The sequence below is a fragment of the Anolis carolinensis genome, chromosome 3, assembly GCF_035594765.1.
Source record: "Anolis carolinensis isolate JA03-04 chromosome 3, rAnoCar3.1.pri, whole genome shotgun sequence".
In the NCBI taxonomy this organism is placed as follows: Eukaryota; Metazoa; Chordata; class Lepidosauria; order Squamata; family Dactyloidae; genus Anolis; species Anolis carolinensis.
Window position 1 is genome coordinate 217,408,419 of NC_085843.1, and position 19,315 is coordinate 217,427,733.

The following is a 19,315-nucleotide window of genomic DNA, read 5'->3' on the forward strand; positions in this document are numbered from 1 at the left end:
ATTGTTCACATGCTTATGGATTTCGGTGACTTCTCTGTGTAGTCTGACATGATGGTTGTCAGAGTGGTCCAGCATTTCTGTGCTCTCAAATAATATGCTGTGTCCAGATTGATTCATAAAGTGCTCTGCTGTGGCTGATGTCTCTGGTTGAATTAGTCTGCAGTGCCTTTGATTTGTGTCTGGGTGCTGCTTTCAATTTCAGAAGAGCTGCAAGATCAAGCCACGAGAATAAAGACAAAGATTCACCTAGAGCAGTCGTTCTCAACCTTCCTGAGAGTTCCTCATGTTGCGGTGACCCCCAACCATAAAATTATTTTTGTTGCTACTTCATAACTATAATTTTGCTACTGTTATTAATCGTAATGTAAATATCTGATATATTTTCATTCACTGGACAAAATTTGGCACAAATACCTGATACACTCAAATTTGAATACTGGTGGGGTCGGGGTGGGGATTTGGGAGTTGTAGTTGCTGGGATTTATAGTTCATGTACAATCATAGAGTATTCTGAGCTCTACCAACAATGGAACTGAACCAAACTTGGCACATAGGATGTCCATGACCAACCAAAATTACTGGGTTTGACCTTGAGTTTTAGTGTTGTAATTCACCTACATCCAGAGAGCACTGTGGACTCAAACAATGATGGATCTGGACCAAACTTCCCACACAGAACCCCCATGACCAACAGAAAATACTGGTCTTTGGTGACCCCTCTGATACCCCCCGGTGACCCTCAGGTTGAGAAACGCTGAAAAGTGTTCTTATCATATATCAAGGGAACCACTGACCGCATAGGGAAGCTGATGAAGAAACATAATCTACAAACAATCTAGAGACCCACTAGGAAAATTCAACAAAGGCTACGTTCAACAAAGGACAAGAAGGATCCTCTTACTACTGCAGGAGTCTACTGTATACCATGAAGCTATGGACAAGTCTACTTAGGGACCGCCAAACACAGCTAATTGCAACATTCACACTTGCTTCAAACAGGCAAGAGTTCTTTCTCCCACCTGGACATTTCACAGATATATATGCACTCCACTTGCTTCATTTCCAACAGACCTCTGAACAAACCTCTGAGGATGCTTGCCACAGATGCATGCGAAATTTCAGGAGAGAATGCTACTAGAACATTGCCATAGAGCCCAAAAAACTCACACCAACCCACTGTGCTGAATATTCTATATATCATTTAAGTCCAGAAATATTGCTTCTAAATGGATGCATGTATAGAAACATTTCCCTGGGAGCCAAAAGAAAATCCCTGTTTGTTTCTGTTCCGTGTCATTTATCATCTAGACCAAACCTTGAAATGCAACCCCCTCCTAACCATAACATTACAAGGACTGATACTATGTTTATGCCTATTGGCTACAACTGTCTCTTCTGTCCTGGAAACCCTTCATGGATCAGTGACTAATGGCTCACAGACCAGCATTGGGCCACTACTTTGACAAGCTCTGTTCTTGATATTTCTTTTCTTTAGCTTAATCCCAATGGGTGGCCTGTATTGTGAATGGACTGACATCATGTTGCTACATAGGCACCAAATTTAACTGTGTAATGACCTTCCTGGGAGTGAATGATGCTCATAGAGAAAAGCCACAAAAACAGTTGTACAAATTTCATAATTAATTTAAAAATATTTTAACTATCTTTAATTACTAATAACAAGGCAGCTTCTGCCCTCAGGTTTACAGTTCTAAAACACACAGGGATTGGAAAGGAAGAAATGGAAGCAAACTAATACTAATTCATTGTTCAGCAAGGGTTACTAGATGTACTACTCCTTCCTACCACACAGTGGTCCCAGTGCTATCACTTGGTGGCTAGAAGGAAGGAGATTCTTGACTGAAACTATATATAGGTACAATGGCAGGTAATACATGAACATTTCTTACTGATATGCTGTGGTGGGGAACTTAGGTCCTTAAAAGATGGATATTTTGTGATGACTTGATATATAGACAAACTAGCTGTGCCCAGCCACACGTTGCTGTGGCTTATGCGAATGCTTTGTTGGCCAGGTGGAAAAGCAGTGAATAGCCTTGCAGCCTCAAAGCCTGGCTGTTTTCTTCTTATGGGAATCCTTGTTTGGTGAGCTGGAATACACAGGAATAGCCTTGCTGCTTGGAAGGCTGGGTACCTGCGTTGTAGGGGAATGGGTTTTTGGGCTGCTAGAATTGCAATGAATGCCTCACTACTTCAAAGCCTGGCTGCTTGCTACCTAGGGGAATCTTTGGTTGATCGGCTTCAATAGTACAGAGTAGTATTGCTGCTTCAAAGCCTGGCCGCCTTCTACCAAGGTTAATCCTTTGTTGGTCTGGTTGAATTGCACTGAATAGCCTTGCAGCTTCAATGCCTGGCTGTGTTATACCTAGGGGAATCCTTGTTTGGTGAGCTAGAGTAGCACTCTCAATCAAAGAGCCGCTTTGAAGCCTGGCTACTTCCTTTGTAGGGGAATCCTTGTTTGGCCAGCTTGAATTGCACTCAATAGTCTTGCAACTTAAAAGCATGACTTTTCTACATAGGGCATCCTTGCTAGGCCAGGTTGAATGGGATGGAGTAGCCTCATGGCTTCAAAGCCTGGGGGTTTTCTGCCAAGGGGAAATCTTGGTTGGCCAGGTTGAATAGCACTGAATAGCCTTGCTGCTTGCAAGCCTGGCTGCTTTCTACCTTGTGGAATCCTTGGTTGGCCAGGTTGAATAGCAATGAATAGTCTCAGTGCAGCAAGTCTGAATGCTGCAATTAGTCACTTTGATTAGCATTTAATGGCCTTGCAGTTTCAAAGCCTGTCTGCTTCCTCCCTGGGGGAAATCCTTTGTTGGGAGGTGTTAGCTGGCACTGATTGTTTCCTTTCTGGAAATTCCAATTTCCCTGTTTTCAGAGTGTAGCTCTTTATTTACTGTCCTGATTTCAGAGATTATATTGTCCCGTATTATTATACCACAGTAATTATTATATAATATATGTATAATCTTATATTATCTGCTTGGAACTGGATTATATGAGGTCCCTTCACTGAACTGGATTATATGGCAGTGTGGGCTCAAGATAATCCTGTTCAAGGGAGATACTGTGGATTTTGTGCCTTGGCATTCTGGGTTATATAGCTGTGTGGAAGGGCCTTCAGCCTACACTGCCATATAATTCAGTTTAAATCAGATAATCTGTATTTATGGGCAGTGTGGATGAGGCCTAAGTGAACTTCGCCTGTCCCCTGGGCGTCATTGTGGCTGAGGGGTTTGCTAGGAAACATAGGGGGTGGGGCCTAAAGACAGCGGGGCCTACCTTTCTGACTGGTAGCCAGGGGGAGAACAGCTCTTCCACATCCCCTGTAATTCAGACTATTTTCTAGGTTTTTTTTATTGAAAGACATAGATTGGATAACTATATCTTTTGTGGCCAAATTTGGTGTGATTTGGTTAAGTGGTTTTGATATTTACTCCATGGGAAAAATGCACATTGCCTTTTTTAATATACTAGCTTTGCCCGGCCACGCGTTGCTGTGGCTTATGGGAATCCTTTGTTGGCCAGGTGGAATAGCAGTGAATAGCCTTGCAGTCTCAAAGCCTGGCCGTTTTCTGGAGTAGCTGGAGCTTTTTGTTGTATAAACGTAGAGGCATGGATGAGAGGTTGTGCTGCCAAGTTTAGTGTTCCTGGGATGTGTAGTTTTGTTGTTTTGTCCTAGGCCGAAATTTCATTACCCTTTTATATATATAGATAGATTGTTGGGAGGATGACAATGTTAAGGTAAGCAGAGTGGCATCCTAGTAGCTTATGGAGAGGCATTTAGCTTTAATGCCTCTCCAAATTACCAGTTCCGGAATTTCATAGCATGTAGCCATGGCAATGAAAAGGGAGACTATGTGTAATAATGAAAGGGCCTCCATCTCTCTTAGATGGAGCAGTTGAGATTAATCACTCAAAGAACCTTGAGAGTAGCAAGAGATGAGCTCTCTGATAAAAATTTCTGATTTTTCAAAAATTAGAACTAACAGAGACCTTTCAATGGCGCACAACATTGGTGCAATCCTCTTCATGGAGATTTGCAAGGATTGATCTGCTTGGCTCCCAAAATTAGATGAGATCTGGTATCTTTAGGGTATTTAGGCAGCTTTTGAGATTGCTTCATATACAGGCAGTCCCCAAATTACGAACAAGATTATGTAGGTTTGTTCTTAAGCTGAATTTGTAGGTAAGTTGGAATAGGTACATTTTTAAAGAGACACTCCATATATATATATATGGCTTTGGGTAGCATGATGTTTGTTTTCCTGTCTGTTCCCCTGTTCAGAAGGTTTCACCTCGCTTCATGTCCCTGTGATTTGGATTTTGAAAAATTTTGCTTGTTTGGAAACAAGGAATGGTGAGAAAGCTCCAGTGGAGACTCTTTTTTTTATCATGATAACACTTTCAGGAGTGAATTTCCCTTCCTAGGGATAGATTTCTCTCACTTTTTATTTCTCACCCCTGTTCTTAACCATGACTTGTATGTAAGTCATATATTTGTAACTCTGGGATTGACGGCATATTTAAGGTTGAGTTTGGTTGCTGCTAGATTTTTTCTCCTTCCTTTTCATGCTACAACACAGTTCACAGCCTGCCCTCCAACCGCTATTTAGCAGTTTGGGCTAATGTGTTTATTCTGTAGAAATATGGACGTATTTAACATCTGCTGGTTAGGTCTAAGTCACTGGAGTCAATGCGCCAGTCAGCCTGCTTTGGGCTTTCTTTGCACTCTTGAACTGGTATTGTTTTCACCCGAAGTATAAGGCTGACTCTGGTGTCTGAAATTGGTTTTCTAGCTTTCCTTTCACTGGATAAATGGGTTCCAGGTGGCAAAGAAGAAAGCTCTGTCTTACCTTGACTCCCTTTTGAAAGACTGGTGGATGTTTTTAGGGGGGTTTCCTTCTCTCTGCCCGCACATTTTTAAAAGTGAACTCAGGTGCCTTTTAAAATCATGTGCCAAACTTTCCAAAATGCATTCTTTGACCCTTGTTACAATAGTGGCACAAAGCCCCCTTTCTTCATCCTAGTAGGGTCGGCAAAATGTCAAGGAGTAATAATGGGGCCCTTGGCTGTTGACTCACATCCAGATATTCCTTACAGAGGACAAGTGGTATGCTCATGATCTCCACCTTTTTCTGGTCTGGTTCTAACCTTTAGCCGAAAGCCATGGAAGGCAAGGTCATCCGCCCTCCTTCCCAGTCTTTTGTGGGTCCTTTGCAATTGGTACGGATGGTCCAATCACAACCAGATGTGGCCTCCTTGACCTTCTTGGGGTGCCTGCCACAGACCCTTATTTATGAAACAATGCAGCTGTATTCCTTCCCTTTTCTTTGTTGTTGTGCACTTCCAAGTCAACTCCAACTTATGGCAGCGTGATTTCTTGGCAATATTTTTTCAGGGAAAGTTGGCCATTGCCTTCCTCAGGCGTGTGATTGCCCAAGGTCAACCAGAGCGTTTCTATGGCCAAGTGGGGATTTGAACCTGGTTGTCCCAGTAGTCCCACCTTATACCACTCATTTTCTAGTTAGGTAGATCTTTTTAAAAATTAAGTTCTCCTTTGGCTGATCACACTTTATCAATGTACAATCATTATTTGGCTGATCATACTTTATCAATGTGCAATCATTATTTTAAGTTCCACAGATATATATACACTCCGCCTGCCTCATTTCCCACAGACCTCTGAACAAACCTCTGAGGATGCTTGCCACAGATACAAGTGAAATGTCAGGAGAGAATATTACTGGAACATGGCCATAAAGCTCAAAAAATTCCCAGTAACCCATTATTTTAAGTTTCCTGGTACTAGATTAATTATTTCTCCTACAAAATAATAATGCATTTAAAAAGAAGAGAAATAAACTGTATGTTGAACATTAGAGTTCTTCCCCCCCATGGTCTAAATCAGACTTGGCTATAGTAAGGTTTAGCCAAAATTAAATAGGCTAAATCTCTTTGAACTGCAGATAGGTTTTTTGTGCTTCACTCCGGGTTTGCAAGAGGGTGCCTTTCTCTCAGGGCAAGCAGCAAAGTGGATTAGTCTCAATTTCTCTTCCTTTTTCTTTTGCTTTGCCTCTGTGTTGCCTTGTTGTCTCCTTTTATTATGGATGGAACAACCGCAAACTCTGCATCATTCAATTGTGAGGGCAAAATGTATCGTTGTTTCTATGAAGATCCCACAACAACTCCATAGTGAAGCTATGTTTATCCCTCACAAGTGAGGGGAAGGAACAGAGGAGACTTGGTGGTTTTTCCCAGCGGAAGAGGAGGAGACGATAGAGGCAACCCTGAGGCAAAGAAAAAGGAAGAGCGGTGTAGCCAAGTTTCTCCCTCACAAGCAAACAGTGTGAAGTTGGTGGTTTTGGTGGCAGATGAGAAGGAAATGCAGAGGCAAAGAGTAAGGAAGAGAGGCAGAGGCAAGAACTGAAGTCCCTCTTCTTTACTGCCTCCTTCTTTCTCTAAAATAGTCAATCTAATGTTAAATTTTAACATAACCTGGAATCCAATATTCTAATCTCCGTGAATAAAGGTCTAATACCCTTTAAAATTTTGTCCCCATTAATCCAACTTGAGTCCAACAACCTTCGCAAGCCATGTTTCCAACTGAGACCAGTACTTGCAGCATCCTAACTGGAGCTATTGGTGGTGACCCTTTGTCACAGGTTAGTGTAGCAACTTTGGTGCATACAGAAAGGAAATGTGTAGAGATAAAACACTTGGAGGAGGAAATGGCAGGTTCCGTTTGCTCCCCTGCTATAGTGCTGAATGCAGGGCCAGTCCAACGTAGAGGCTGTTGAAGAGGCTGCTTCGGGCGCACGTCAAGGGGGGCGCTGTCGAGGCCTCGACAGCGCCCCCGTGTAAATTTACAAAGGAGGGAGGTGGCGGCAGCGTCGGGGACCATCGCCTCCCTCCTCGGTGAAGAGCTAGGTCTCAGATGAGGCCTTCGCTGAGGAGGGAGGTGATGGTCCCCGCTGCTGCCGCCTCCTCCCTCCTGCTCGCCAGATGCAGTCTTTTTTCAAGGAGAGTGGCAAGCAGGCCCAAAATGCATGTGCGCACTAGACCCTGAAGATGCGCTGTGTCCACACATGCCAATAGAGTTACAGTAAGCCCTGGCAGGCACAAAAATACTTTTTTTTTGTTTTGGACCTTTTCTGAAATGCCATTTGTATAGGTGCTAATTTTTGGAATGGGGACATATGAATAGAACATACAGAAACTGATAGCAATTCCATGCAAATGCACAACCCTACTGAGGCGTGCACAAGTCAACTTCATTAGCACAGTGTTCATAAGGTATAATTGGATAACAATGTGCAGTCACTAAAATTGACATATTTAATTGCGGAGGCTTCTAGAAGTTTTATTTTAAGGTATGTAGTTTTTAGTATATATATATGCTATCCTAAAAATAGAATTGAATGGCTTTCTGCGTACTCTGCTTTGTAGGGCAAATCTGAATAACCCATGTCTGACACTGAGAGTAATTTGCAACCCAATCATCTCATTGAAATCGATGGTAAAATCTCCCACTGTGTTTGATGGAATACTGGATCAACATTGCCTTTGGAAGACCTCCTGGTGTGAATGACTATTTGTGGAGTCATTGCAAAGTCGTATCTGCTCCACTCTCCCTGCTGCCCCTGCTGAAGTGTCATGGATTTTACCCACTTCCAGCCGTATACAGCACTGAACTAATCGGTTTCTTCTCCAACATCTGTAAAACCCTTTACTATAAGGATAAAACACAAGCTAAGATCCTATTTCAGCATGTAGCTCTGCCTTTGCTGTTCCATAGTCTCCTTTTTCCTGATCAAGACTTGGAAGTGACTCCTTATTGCTCAAAAAAGTCTACAAATACCATGTTTCCCCCAAAATAAGGCAGTGTCTTATATTAATTTTTGCTCCCAAAGATGCGCTAGGTCTTATTTTCAGGGGATGTCTTTTCCATGAAGAAGAATTCACATTTATTGTTGAACAAAAAAAATGAACATTTATTATATACTGTACAATAGTTGTCATCGCAAACCAGCATAACCAGACAAACTGTGAATCCTATCAAGAATTTCTTGTTACTAGCAATATTTCCATGTACAACACTCTATGTTATGTACATTTACCGATCCTGCACACTCTGGTGTTCTGTTCATTGGGCATGCTTCCAAACAAAAACTTTGCTAGGTCTTACTTTCAGGGGACGCCTTATATTTAGCAATTCAGCAAAACCTCTACTAGGTCTTATTTTCTGGGGATGTCTTATTTTAGGGGAAACAGGGTAGGTTCCAATTATTCAAAATTATTATATTGGTTTATTCATTAATATTCATATTACTTTGACAATTTGGGCTAACTCGGTTACTTTAACAATCCACTCCTCCATTTTTGATTCTTCTGGCCATTTCCAATTCTGAGCAAACAGCTTTTCACTTTCTTGCATGTCCACCCTACATGAAAGAAGGAACCCACAGTATCCTGACATCCCCAACATTGATTTGAAACATTTTTGATAATCGTTTTGCAGTGAGATGTTTTATACACATTTTCTTTTAGATTACTATTAAGATAAATTGTATATCTTTGGACCACAATTCCTCTCATGCATGCATTTGAATATTAGGCCCACAATGTTGTGCCCATCCTATCATATATTTATAATAATAATAATAATAATAATAATAATAATAATAATAATAATAATATACTTTATTTATATTCCACTCTATCTCCCCAAAGGGACTCAGGGCAGATTACAGAACACATATATGGCAAGCATTCAATACCATTATACAATTAATAAGGACAGACAATACATAAAAGCATTTCCCATCTTATTTTTGCATCTTGGAGGCTGTGCTCAACTCTGGCCACGGGTGTGTGTGTGTGTGTGTGTGTGTGCTGTTGTTCCATCTTCAGTGCCGAGGAGCTTTGTCATCCTTAGACGTCCTCCTGATCAAAGGGTGCCTTTTTATTACCTCCCCACTAAAAGCGGTACCTATTTATTCTCATTTCTGCTTTTAATCTGCTAGGTGGGCAGGTGAGCTGGGGCTTGGCAGCAGGTGCTCACCCCAACCCGGGCTCGAACTGCCAACCTTTTGATCGGCAGAATTTTCTGCAGCTAGTGGTTTAACCCACTGTCTTAAGCCTGGCCCCTGTCTCTAATTCACAAATTCATCCCCGTCTCTAATTCAAGAAGATATCCATGTACTTAATTACATGTTCATCATCCTTGCAAAATTCTAAATAAAATTCCTTCTATGACTCAATCCCTTTTGTCTTGATAAAAGCTCTTTTTAAGTTGAAAATATGCAAACCAATTAAGATCTTTACCTTCCTTAAGCAGGCTCTCTCTTGATTTAAACTCCCAGCTGTTTCATGTACAAAAGACCTTTGTAAAACATCTATCTTCAGTTTTAACCCATTTTTTCCTAAGAAAGACTTCTTGCCGTAATGTGGCAAATATGTTATGAAAAATCTTTGTTTACATTTGCTGTATACTCACAAGAGAGTGTTTCATGATTTTTAAAATCAGCCGGAGTCTAAATTGTATTGCACCACAGATAGCCATACTTCATCGTGATCTTCAAGTTCCAAAATTCTGTTGTCTCTAAGTAAAATCAGTTCCTTCAATATAGGCAGTCCCTGAGTTATGAACATCTGCCTTACAAATCACTCATAGTTAATAATGGGTGGGACAACAGGAAGTAATACTAATAATAGTAAAAATACACTTTATTTATATTCCGCTCTTCTCCCTGAAAGGACTCAGAGCGGATTACAGTATATATATAAAGCAGACAGAGGCAAACATTTAATGCCTCAGTTATAATCACATACAATGAGACACACAACACAGACAAGGCCAAGGCTTCTCCTTTCATTTATGTTTATGGAAATGCTGCTCATCTCTGGCTCTGGGAGGTGCTCATCTCAATTTTCAAACTGATGAGCCTGCGTTGTTACCTCCTGGTCTTGTAGCCAGCATGATTGCTTGGAGTGTCTTTTGCCTTTCCCACCAAAGCGGTACCTATTTATCTACTCACATTTACGTTTTCAAACTACTAGGTTGACAGGAGCTATGGCTGACAGCGGGAGCTCACCCCATCCTGTGGATTTGAACTGCTGACCTTCAAATCAGCATCACCAGCACAAGGGTTTAACCCATTGCATCACAGGAGCCCTGTGACAGAAGTGAGAGAAATCCAGCTCTGGGAAGGGAAATTCAGTCCTGAAAGAGTTATCATGGGGAAAAAGTGTCTCCACCGAAGCTTTCTAACCAATCCTTATTTCTACAAGCAGTCAGTTTTTTCAAAATCCATTTATCACTGAGACAGAAAGTGAGGTGAAATTTTCTGAACAGGGGTACAGACAGCAAAACACAAGGGTGTTAACCCTTCCCTATGCTATCCAAAGATAGATAGATAGATAGATAGATAGATAGAGTTACACGTAAACATGTACCTGTTCTGACTTACATACAAATTTAACTTTCTTTGGCATCATGTAATGTTTTCAGTTTTATTCTAGGAATCTGGAAATTTCTTTCTGCATTGTATAAAAGGTATTCCATTTCTTTTAATGAAGATTTTCTGTGAACTGGCCATCTCATTCCTTGTGGATGAAAAAAGTTATGTCAAGTTTAGCATTTTTAAAGAGTGGAGAATATTGTGCAACAAAAGCAAAAGCCAAATATTTTATAACCTAGCCCTGGGCTTTATGTTAAGCTCAGAAACATTACTGTTGAATTTGGTTATCTGGGTGAAACTAAAATCTAAATAGAATCCGGGAAGAAATCTCTGTCTGGAGCTTCGAGCTGAGTTAGCAGCACACACTGTATCTTGGCTAAGATCTTCAAATCTTATTCCTTTGTTCTTTCCTTTCCTTTCCTGATTTTGAGTGGTTGGGAAGAGCTCTTGAAATAACTGTTTTAAATACTAAATAAACTCGTAATTCATGTTAAAGCTTTCAGTATTATCAATTGTGCAGCTTACTTAGAAAATATATTATCCCCTGGGGAAATCTGCACCAGCATCTTTACCTTACTAGAGGGTGAATCATAAAAAGCTATACTTTCTATTAAGTTGTTTTAAAATGATAGATTAGTAGGGAAAGAAAGATGGCCCTCACTGGACCGTAATTCTTCCACATATATATAGTACATAGTAGACAGGTTGTCTGCTAAGAGAAACAAATAGCTTTAGCAGTCTGAAATCGAGCCTTCAGGTCAGCAACCCAACCTTCAAGTAATCAGTCCTCCCAGCACAAGGCTTGAACAAGTAATGAGACTGGAGGACTTCACAGGAATAGTGATGTTGGTAGATATAAAATCCCCACAAAGCTCACTTGTTTTAAGGACTACAAAGCATGAACACGTTCCTCTGACCTTGAGGGGCCTGCTTCTGTCTGTCTCTCTCACCAATTCTTTCTGATCTTCTGCACCTGAATCCCTCCCTCCCCCCCCCCCCCCCCCCCCCCCCGCAGAGCAAGTCAGTTGTTCCCCCAGATGAGCTACTGTTATCAGGGCTGCTTGTGGCTGAAAGACCACCTCCCTGGCTGCTGGATTCCAAAACATCTCTACCTTCACACAGAGACACAAACAACTTCTTGCGCTAACACCCCCTCCTTTTCTCAGTCCCTGAAACTGTATCTGGTCCCACAGACCCTGAAATCCCAAACCCCTTGTCTTAATCTGTTTGAACCACAACACACTAGTTTTGTTTAAGCAGAAAATAAATGGTACATGAATTGTCTGGGATTCCTAGCCAACTTCTGTGTGGGACTTCTTTGTGACCTCTGTTTGAAAGAGAATATAAGCAAATGCATGCGTTAACCAGAGCTGTCCAATGAGTTTGTCCAAAGTGAAGCTTGACAGAACTTTATTTACGTAAGAAGAGACAAAGAACACCGAGAAAGATCCAGCTAAACAAAACCAAAAGAGGAGAACGCCAATTCTTCCCTCATACAGGAAGCAGAGATTAGGGAGAACCTCCTAGGCCCCATTTGGTTACTAGGCAACGTTAAGCCTGGTTTGTACCGAGGCCTGTTAATTACTCTAAGAACAAGTTAACCCTTAGGGTCAAACTACAAAGTATATCAAACACAATGTGTTTGTGTGGTGTTAAACAGTGCCCCGTCCCCCTTTCATCTGGAAAACATAATGCATTTATTTTTAAAATACAATTATTAAAAATATTGCATGCCACCTAATTTACAAATGCCTTCAGAATTGTTTGCATCTAGCAAACACAAAAATCAGTAGAATCACAGATTTTATCATCAAAACAAATGAGCTAAAACTCTGTCAAACCATTAAAATATGAGTATATGACTGATAAATAATAAACAAATGTAAGTCGTGAAAACAAAAAAAATTAAAGATATAATTATAAATCAATGAGTGGTTGCTAAGTGGGCATTAACTTAGAGTACAATTCTATTGAAAAGGGTTTTGTGGCTGCACATTTGTCTCCACATCTGGAGAATTTAGGCTTGAGGAGCAAGATGCTGTTCACTGTATTGTAATATAATTTGTAAATGCAGTATCTTGATAACTTGAAAGTAGTTGTTCTTTATAAGCATGCTGAAAGGTATGACTTAAAAGCCAGACAAAACTTAGTCACACTGTGGAGGAAAGACAAAACAGATGCTTGAAACAAGAAAAAACACAAAAAGATCAGGTTTCTACAAATAATGATTTTTTGTATTCACTTCCTCAGTATTTTTTATTTTTAATATCATATTCTGGCAGCCATCGTGCAGATCCATTAATTTATTAGAAAGAAGGATCCCAGAATATTTCTAATGAAGTGTGCTTAAATGCATTGCATTGCCATTCTACAGTTAGAATAGATATTTGGGAAAAAAGTACATATGCAGCGCGTGTGTTTAATTAGAACTAAATGTCTCTTGAACGCCTGGCTTATGACCAGTTTAGTTAGCTGTCAGCTGGCCTGTTTTCCAGCTGTGTAGAGTCTGTGTCTAAAATTGGGCAGTTTGTTGCTATTTGAAAACCTACAGCTTTCAGGATTATTCTGGGCTGCATTTTTCCTCCGATTTGCTTCAGATTTATGAGCTAAAGGAAGCAGTGATTTACAATGCAAATAGTGGCATGTTGTAGATTTTGTTTTCATTGAAAGCAGGTTAATGATGGCAGAGTTGGCCACATTTTGTTTTAATTTATATTCTCTAATTCTTTGAATGGCTTCCAAAGCAAGGCAGGGTGTGTCTTAAGTTCTACCAAACCAAATAAAGTCATATTCATCCCGCTGGGACTTTAAATATTAGATTTAAGCAAGTATTAACAAGTATCTGTAATGTAAAATATAAGCTCAACAAACACTTCTTTGGTAATATATTTATGATTTTGCCTTTCATTATTTTTTTTATATTTACTTTGTTTTATACTCCGCCCTCTCTCTCTCTCTCATTGAGGGACACAGAACGGCTAACACTCAGCAGCAATTTGATTCTGTACGAATCTAAGACAATGCAAAAACTCAAAATAAATATAAATCCCAAGGAAACATAACCAATTTAAATATTCAGTTTTCCTATTTTAATCTCATAATAATCCTGTAAATGCAATGGAGAGACTGGCCCAGTGAAGTTCATGGCTGATTTAGACCCTGGGTTTCCTCACTTGTGATTAAACTCCATAAGCGCTACACTGCATTGGCTCTTTGTCAAACAGGCACACGTGTCAAGGAGACATCATTGCGTGAGCTCTGTGTCCACAGATTCATCCAGCCTAGGCTTGAAAAATATTTCAGGGTGAAAGAAATCTGGAATGCAAACTTTGTTTTTTGTTGCACATCAAGCATTACGTTGATGTATTGCAGTGGTTCCCAACCAGTGTCCACAAGAAACAGAAAAGTGGTCTATGGGGGTCTTTCCCCGAAAACCTGAGAGGGCGAAGTGTGACTGTTGAGGAAGTGGCCCCCAGGTATAATCCCCCCCAAACACACACCTTTCTCCTGCTGACCCTCCCCATCTCCTTCATCCCAGAGCCCTGGCTCCTGTTAGTACTCAGGTTTACAATGGTCCTCTCCCCTGGCCCAGCCAAAGGGAGGCGAGAGCGTACACGTGCTCCCTTCCATTGCTTCTCACGAGGAGCCAGTGATGATGGAGCTATCCCTGGCCCCCGTCTTCATTTCCAGAGGGCTTCAATTGTTTCCTTCTCTTTGCAATCCAGTCTAGGAATGGGACTTCCTTCCTTGCCACAAGAGCAGGTAAGGGATTAAAGATATTACCCCTTCCCTTTCGCCCAATTTTGTTTACTTCCTTCCCTGCTCTTGAGGAGGCTGCTGCTGCCAGAGCTCTGATTACAGTCTCCCCCTTGCAATCCAGCCCCCTGCCAGCTGGGCTTGCAAAGAAGGATCCAACATCAGGCAAAGGGAGGGGGCAAGAATGGAAGTGTTGGATCCTTCCTTCCTTGCTTAGGCTTGGAGCTGCTGTTGCCACAGCCCCATTTGCAGGCCCAGATGATGGGGCTGGGTTACAAGGAGATTGCAAATGGGGCTCTGGCAGTAGTCTCCTCAAGCACCTGTAAAGAAGGGTCCAACACTGAGCAAAGGGAGGGAGCAGGAATAGTGACAATGAATCCTTCATTCCTTTCCTCCTTTTGAGGCAAGGAAAGATGCCCCATTTGCAGGTTGGATTGCAAGGATGGTGGGGGCCAAGGGAAGCTCCATCACTGGCTTCTTGTGAGGAAGCACATTGACATGTTTTTTCCATTTGACTGAGCCAGTGGAAGAGCTCTCGGGAGCCCATTATCCCAGACTGGATCCTAAAGCCCAAGACCAAGATCCTAATATTCAGGCTTCAAAAGCCAGTCTGGGAGTCTACTACTATCAAGATCCAGTCTAATATTACTCAGTGCCATGACATGCACATGGCATTGAGCAATAGTCTCAATCCAAGGATTCCCTAGCTAGTGAAAGAAATGCAAACTCAAAAATCACATTAATTTTTTAAATTAAATCTCATTATGGCGTTTTGTCTTTATATATCACAAAATAAATATATATGTGTGTGTGAATGTAAATATGCATAAGAAAAAATGTTTCCAAAATTTTTACGAAATTGGATGGGGTCCGTATCATAACTATAATGAATTAACTATTTTTTTGTTAATTTTTGTTAAGTAATTGTGCTAATGAGGAAACTTCAGGGGCTCCTATCTACTTAATTGTTAAAGCTATTGACGTGAAACTTGCTACATTAGAGAGCACTGTTAGCCCATCAAATTTCAGAACATTTCACTCATCCACAATTTTTGGGGGAACAACATTTTTTTAAAAAAACTACAAGAGCCATCCCCTTAAATTTTCTATACAGCAACACAAGATAACAGGGCATCATTCCACCCAAGTTTCAGAAATATTCATACATCTACTGATTTTTGGGATTTTTAAAATAAAGTTTTGAAAAAAAATGTTTGTTTGTTTTTTAAAAAAAGCCACAACAGCTAACTCATTGAATGTCTTTAACAAAAAGAACTTCAATTCAGGGATTTCCTCCCAGCCCAGCACAGATTTACTTACTAGTGTTGAAGTATCAGTCAGTCCTTTTTGCAGAATTGTAAACTGTGTGTCTGGCTGGCTATTGCTACAAAAGAAAAAGTTCATTTGCACCAATTCTTGCTTCAACTCCTGCACTTCTTGGCTGCCTGTTGAGTGGGGAGCACCATACTCCCAGCCTGTTGCCGGCCTGACTCTGTGAAAATCCTCCAACCAAGTCGGTGTGCCCCACCAGCGGCGAGTCATTGTTGGGGAGTCTGCTGCATCCAGGGGAGTGTGAGACCTTTCCATCTCTCCTCCTCTGGAGCTTGCTTCTTCCCCTGAAATGTCTATGAGCTGGTTCTCGGCAGTGTTGTCCCCTCTTTTTTCCCTCCATTTTGGTGTAGGCAGAAGCTAGAGAGAGTACTAGATTCTGAACAAATTGTAGAGGTTATTTGCTCCCGCTGTGTTGCTATGGGGTTAGACTTCACTGGAAAGAATACGCCAAGACACACAGTGGCTAAAGTTACCATGCATCTTTATTGTTTGGAATACAAGAACTGACCATTCTGCTCATGTATATAGGGTCTAAACTACAACATTATAAATCCCTCAATGGCCATGGCGCCTTTCCCACTTACCAGAGCCCACCTCTTCCCAGCTCAGTGCAATTGACTTTCATGGCCAGTTCATATGTCCTTACAGGATCCTGTCATCCCTTCTTGCCACAAGCCATGTGTTCTACATCAGGGCTGTTAGTTGGATGGCATGAGTGAGTGATCATGATATTGGGGTTTTCTGATGCTGAGCAGAATCCTGGGAAATGTAGTCTAGGGCAGGGTTTTTGAATTCTCTGCCATAGGGCTCCTCATCTTCCCGAACTACATTTCTCAGAATTCTGTACTCCCTCAGTCTCTTTCTCATCTCTCTCAGGTCGTACCACCCCTGGGATTTCCTCTATCCCCATGGCAAGAGGCAGCCTATCTTTTTAATTTGAAGAGGAAAGATAGCCTTTTTGGCTTTGCTTCACTTGCACTGAAAATGAAACTGACTTCCAAGCATTACAGAATTCAAACGAAAAAATATTGGATGAGTTCTGATTCTTAAGTTTTTGTGTAGATGCTCCCCCCTGTATTTCTTTGTATATATATGACTTATCATTTAAAAACGAAGATTTGCACATCCCTAAGAGATATACCCCACTGTCACCTCCAACCATTCACAGACCCATTGACTCTGCAGCATCCTTTTTGAGTTGTTTGCCATTTTATAAAAGAGATGCCATTTCACAATGTGATTGTATAAAATGGGACTTGAGTATCCATGGATTTTGGATGCTACTGAGGGCCAAATGTGTATTCATCTAAGCATATTGCCTCGTATGTATGAATTTAACAAATTCACACATACTTACAAGGACTAAGGAAAAAATGCACACCTCTAGTATCTATCCCTAAATAGGACCCATTGAGTTTAAATTTGGGTTATGCTTAGTTAAGTGGATATAGGCTTATAGCCTTACTGGTCTGATCTTGCTAAATTCTAATCATCGTCCAATGAGTTATCTCTTCCTTGGTTATGATTGGATTACCGCAAATGCAGAAACTCATTAGAATTACCTTCTTTTGACACAGAAGCAGACTCAGAATAGCTACTCTTGCAGAAACCATCAGGAGTCTGTTTATCTAAATATGCACACACCTTTCTCTTATGTGTGCCAGAAGTGGATTTAATTGGCTCTAAAAGGAAAGTGTGCCTTAAGGTTCGGCCTGAAAGTAGGAAAGTACATTTCAGCTTTAGACAGGAAACCCTTCTTTAAGTGGACAGGTTATTAATTCTGAGAGAGAAGAGCAAAGTTTGCGTCTGCCATCCTCCTTTTTCCATATAAAGTAACATTGGGATAGCTATTAGCCATTTATTATGAGCTTTGCTTCATTGCAAAAGAAGCTCCAGTAGCCTTGTGCAGATTTCAGCTGATTTTTCTAAAGTATTTAAGAATACATTATTCATGATTATTCCATAGTAAGCCCAACAAATTGACTTACTCCCAGGCAAGTATATATAGTATGGCAGACGTAGCATGCTACTTTAATTGCACTCTTTCCCCTAGCCTTTCAGTTCTTCCTTTCCTATTTTGGTGCTTCTAGTCTATAAAGCTAAATTGCTAATTTCTACTTGTAGCAAAGTGGTTACTTAAAGATTGTTTTGAACTAGAAGATGACTGGATCTGTGCTCATGGAGAAACCCAAAATACACCTCAAACATTTACCTCTGTGACGGCTGTTGTGTGGTCATGACTCAGCTCAGGTCATGGCTGGGACAGATGATTGCGGGGGTGAGTGAGAGGCTAATTTTTGGTTACTACAGCCTTTCAGGAATAGAAGTACTATATAAAACAATGATGCAGCTTTGCATGCTGCCTGTTCCTGCCTTTTTCATTCTCATATATATATAATCATATATATTTTGGCAATATTTCCCTCTATTTTGGAGGTCTGTATGTTTAACTTAGGAAAATGTACGCATAACCGACAATTTAATGAGAGCTTGGGTCACCAAATTTAAACATGTTCCCATTTTAACCACCTTTCCAAGAGCTGTTGTTGATACTCTAGGCATGACAAATGACTTGTTCTAAAAGCTGATTGTTGTAGACGGCTTCACACAATGCAACCTCTCCGCATGGAAGCTCATCCAGAGGTTATGTTTATAACTCTCCCACCAAAATTATATAGTTATGAGGGGAATCATCTCATTGGTAGCTACTAATAAAGCTTGGAAAACTATTTATTTGAACTACAGCAACCCGGGTCTTTCAGCCAGCGGCCATTTTCATTTTGTTATTCTTGAAAGTAGAGGTAGAGTTCATGCTAAGGCTGCAAGTAGCCCCATCATGTAGGTTTCTCCAGCCTCAGACTCTTTCAAGCCCAAACAAATCTTTATTACGGTCATAGACCATCATAAGTAGAGTGGGGTACAATATCATAACAGCATTATACATTAAAATCATTGCAGTCTAAGCTAAAAGCTAGAATAGACAGGTATATTAAAAGGCTAAAATACAAAATACTATTTAGAATGAAAAAGGACTAGAAGGAAATGAAAAGGAAATAAAATCTGGAAGGAGGAGTTGGAGCATAAGGAGGGAGGGGTACAGTCAGGCACTGGTCTAGCGGACTAGGATGTGGGAGCACTAAATGTATAGTTTCAGTTTACTGATGAGTTAGAGTGCTAAATTTTCGTACCAGTCATCATCCGATAGATTTTAAGCACTGCTGCACAAAACTTGGCAACATTATAGGTTATAACAGAGTTGGCATCTGAAAGCAACAGGGTGATGTAAAATTGCCCTGAGTGGCCCATATGTTTATATAGCAATGGTGAGATGAGTCTAGTTTGAATGTCTCTGTAAAACAGGCACTGGAGGAGCACGTGTTCCATTGTTTCTATATGTCCAGAGTCACATGGGCAGAGTGTCTCTGAGCAGAGAGAGTTCCAGTATCGACCCTTGAGCTGACGGAATTGCATGACATCATGGCAGTGTAAAGGCCCTTCAATGATTGGGTACCTCTAGATTGGTTAAATATGCCATAGGGGAGGGGAGGTACTGGCTTCGTTGACGATGAAGGTTGGGGCTCTGGCTAGATCCAATAGGCTCTCTATATCTGAAATACTTTGTTTAATAAGTGCTTTGGCTTGATCATATTCCATGCTGAGTAGCAACCCTGGAGAAAAGCCCAGGAATGAGATTTTAGTTATTACTGCCTGTTTCCATGCAGACTGGAAGCGATCCTTCATAGTTG

General features: G+C 40.9%; 1 protein-coding gene across 3 annotated transcripts in view; it reads left to right on the top strand.

Moving 5' to 3' along the window:
• Positions 1-19,315, top strand: part of pald1 (phosphatase domain containing paladin 1) — a 182,696-nt gene that overhangs the window by 137,196 nt on the left and 26,185 nt on the right. The gene's annotated exons all lie outside the window — the stretch shown is intronic.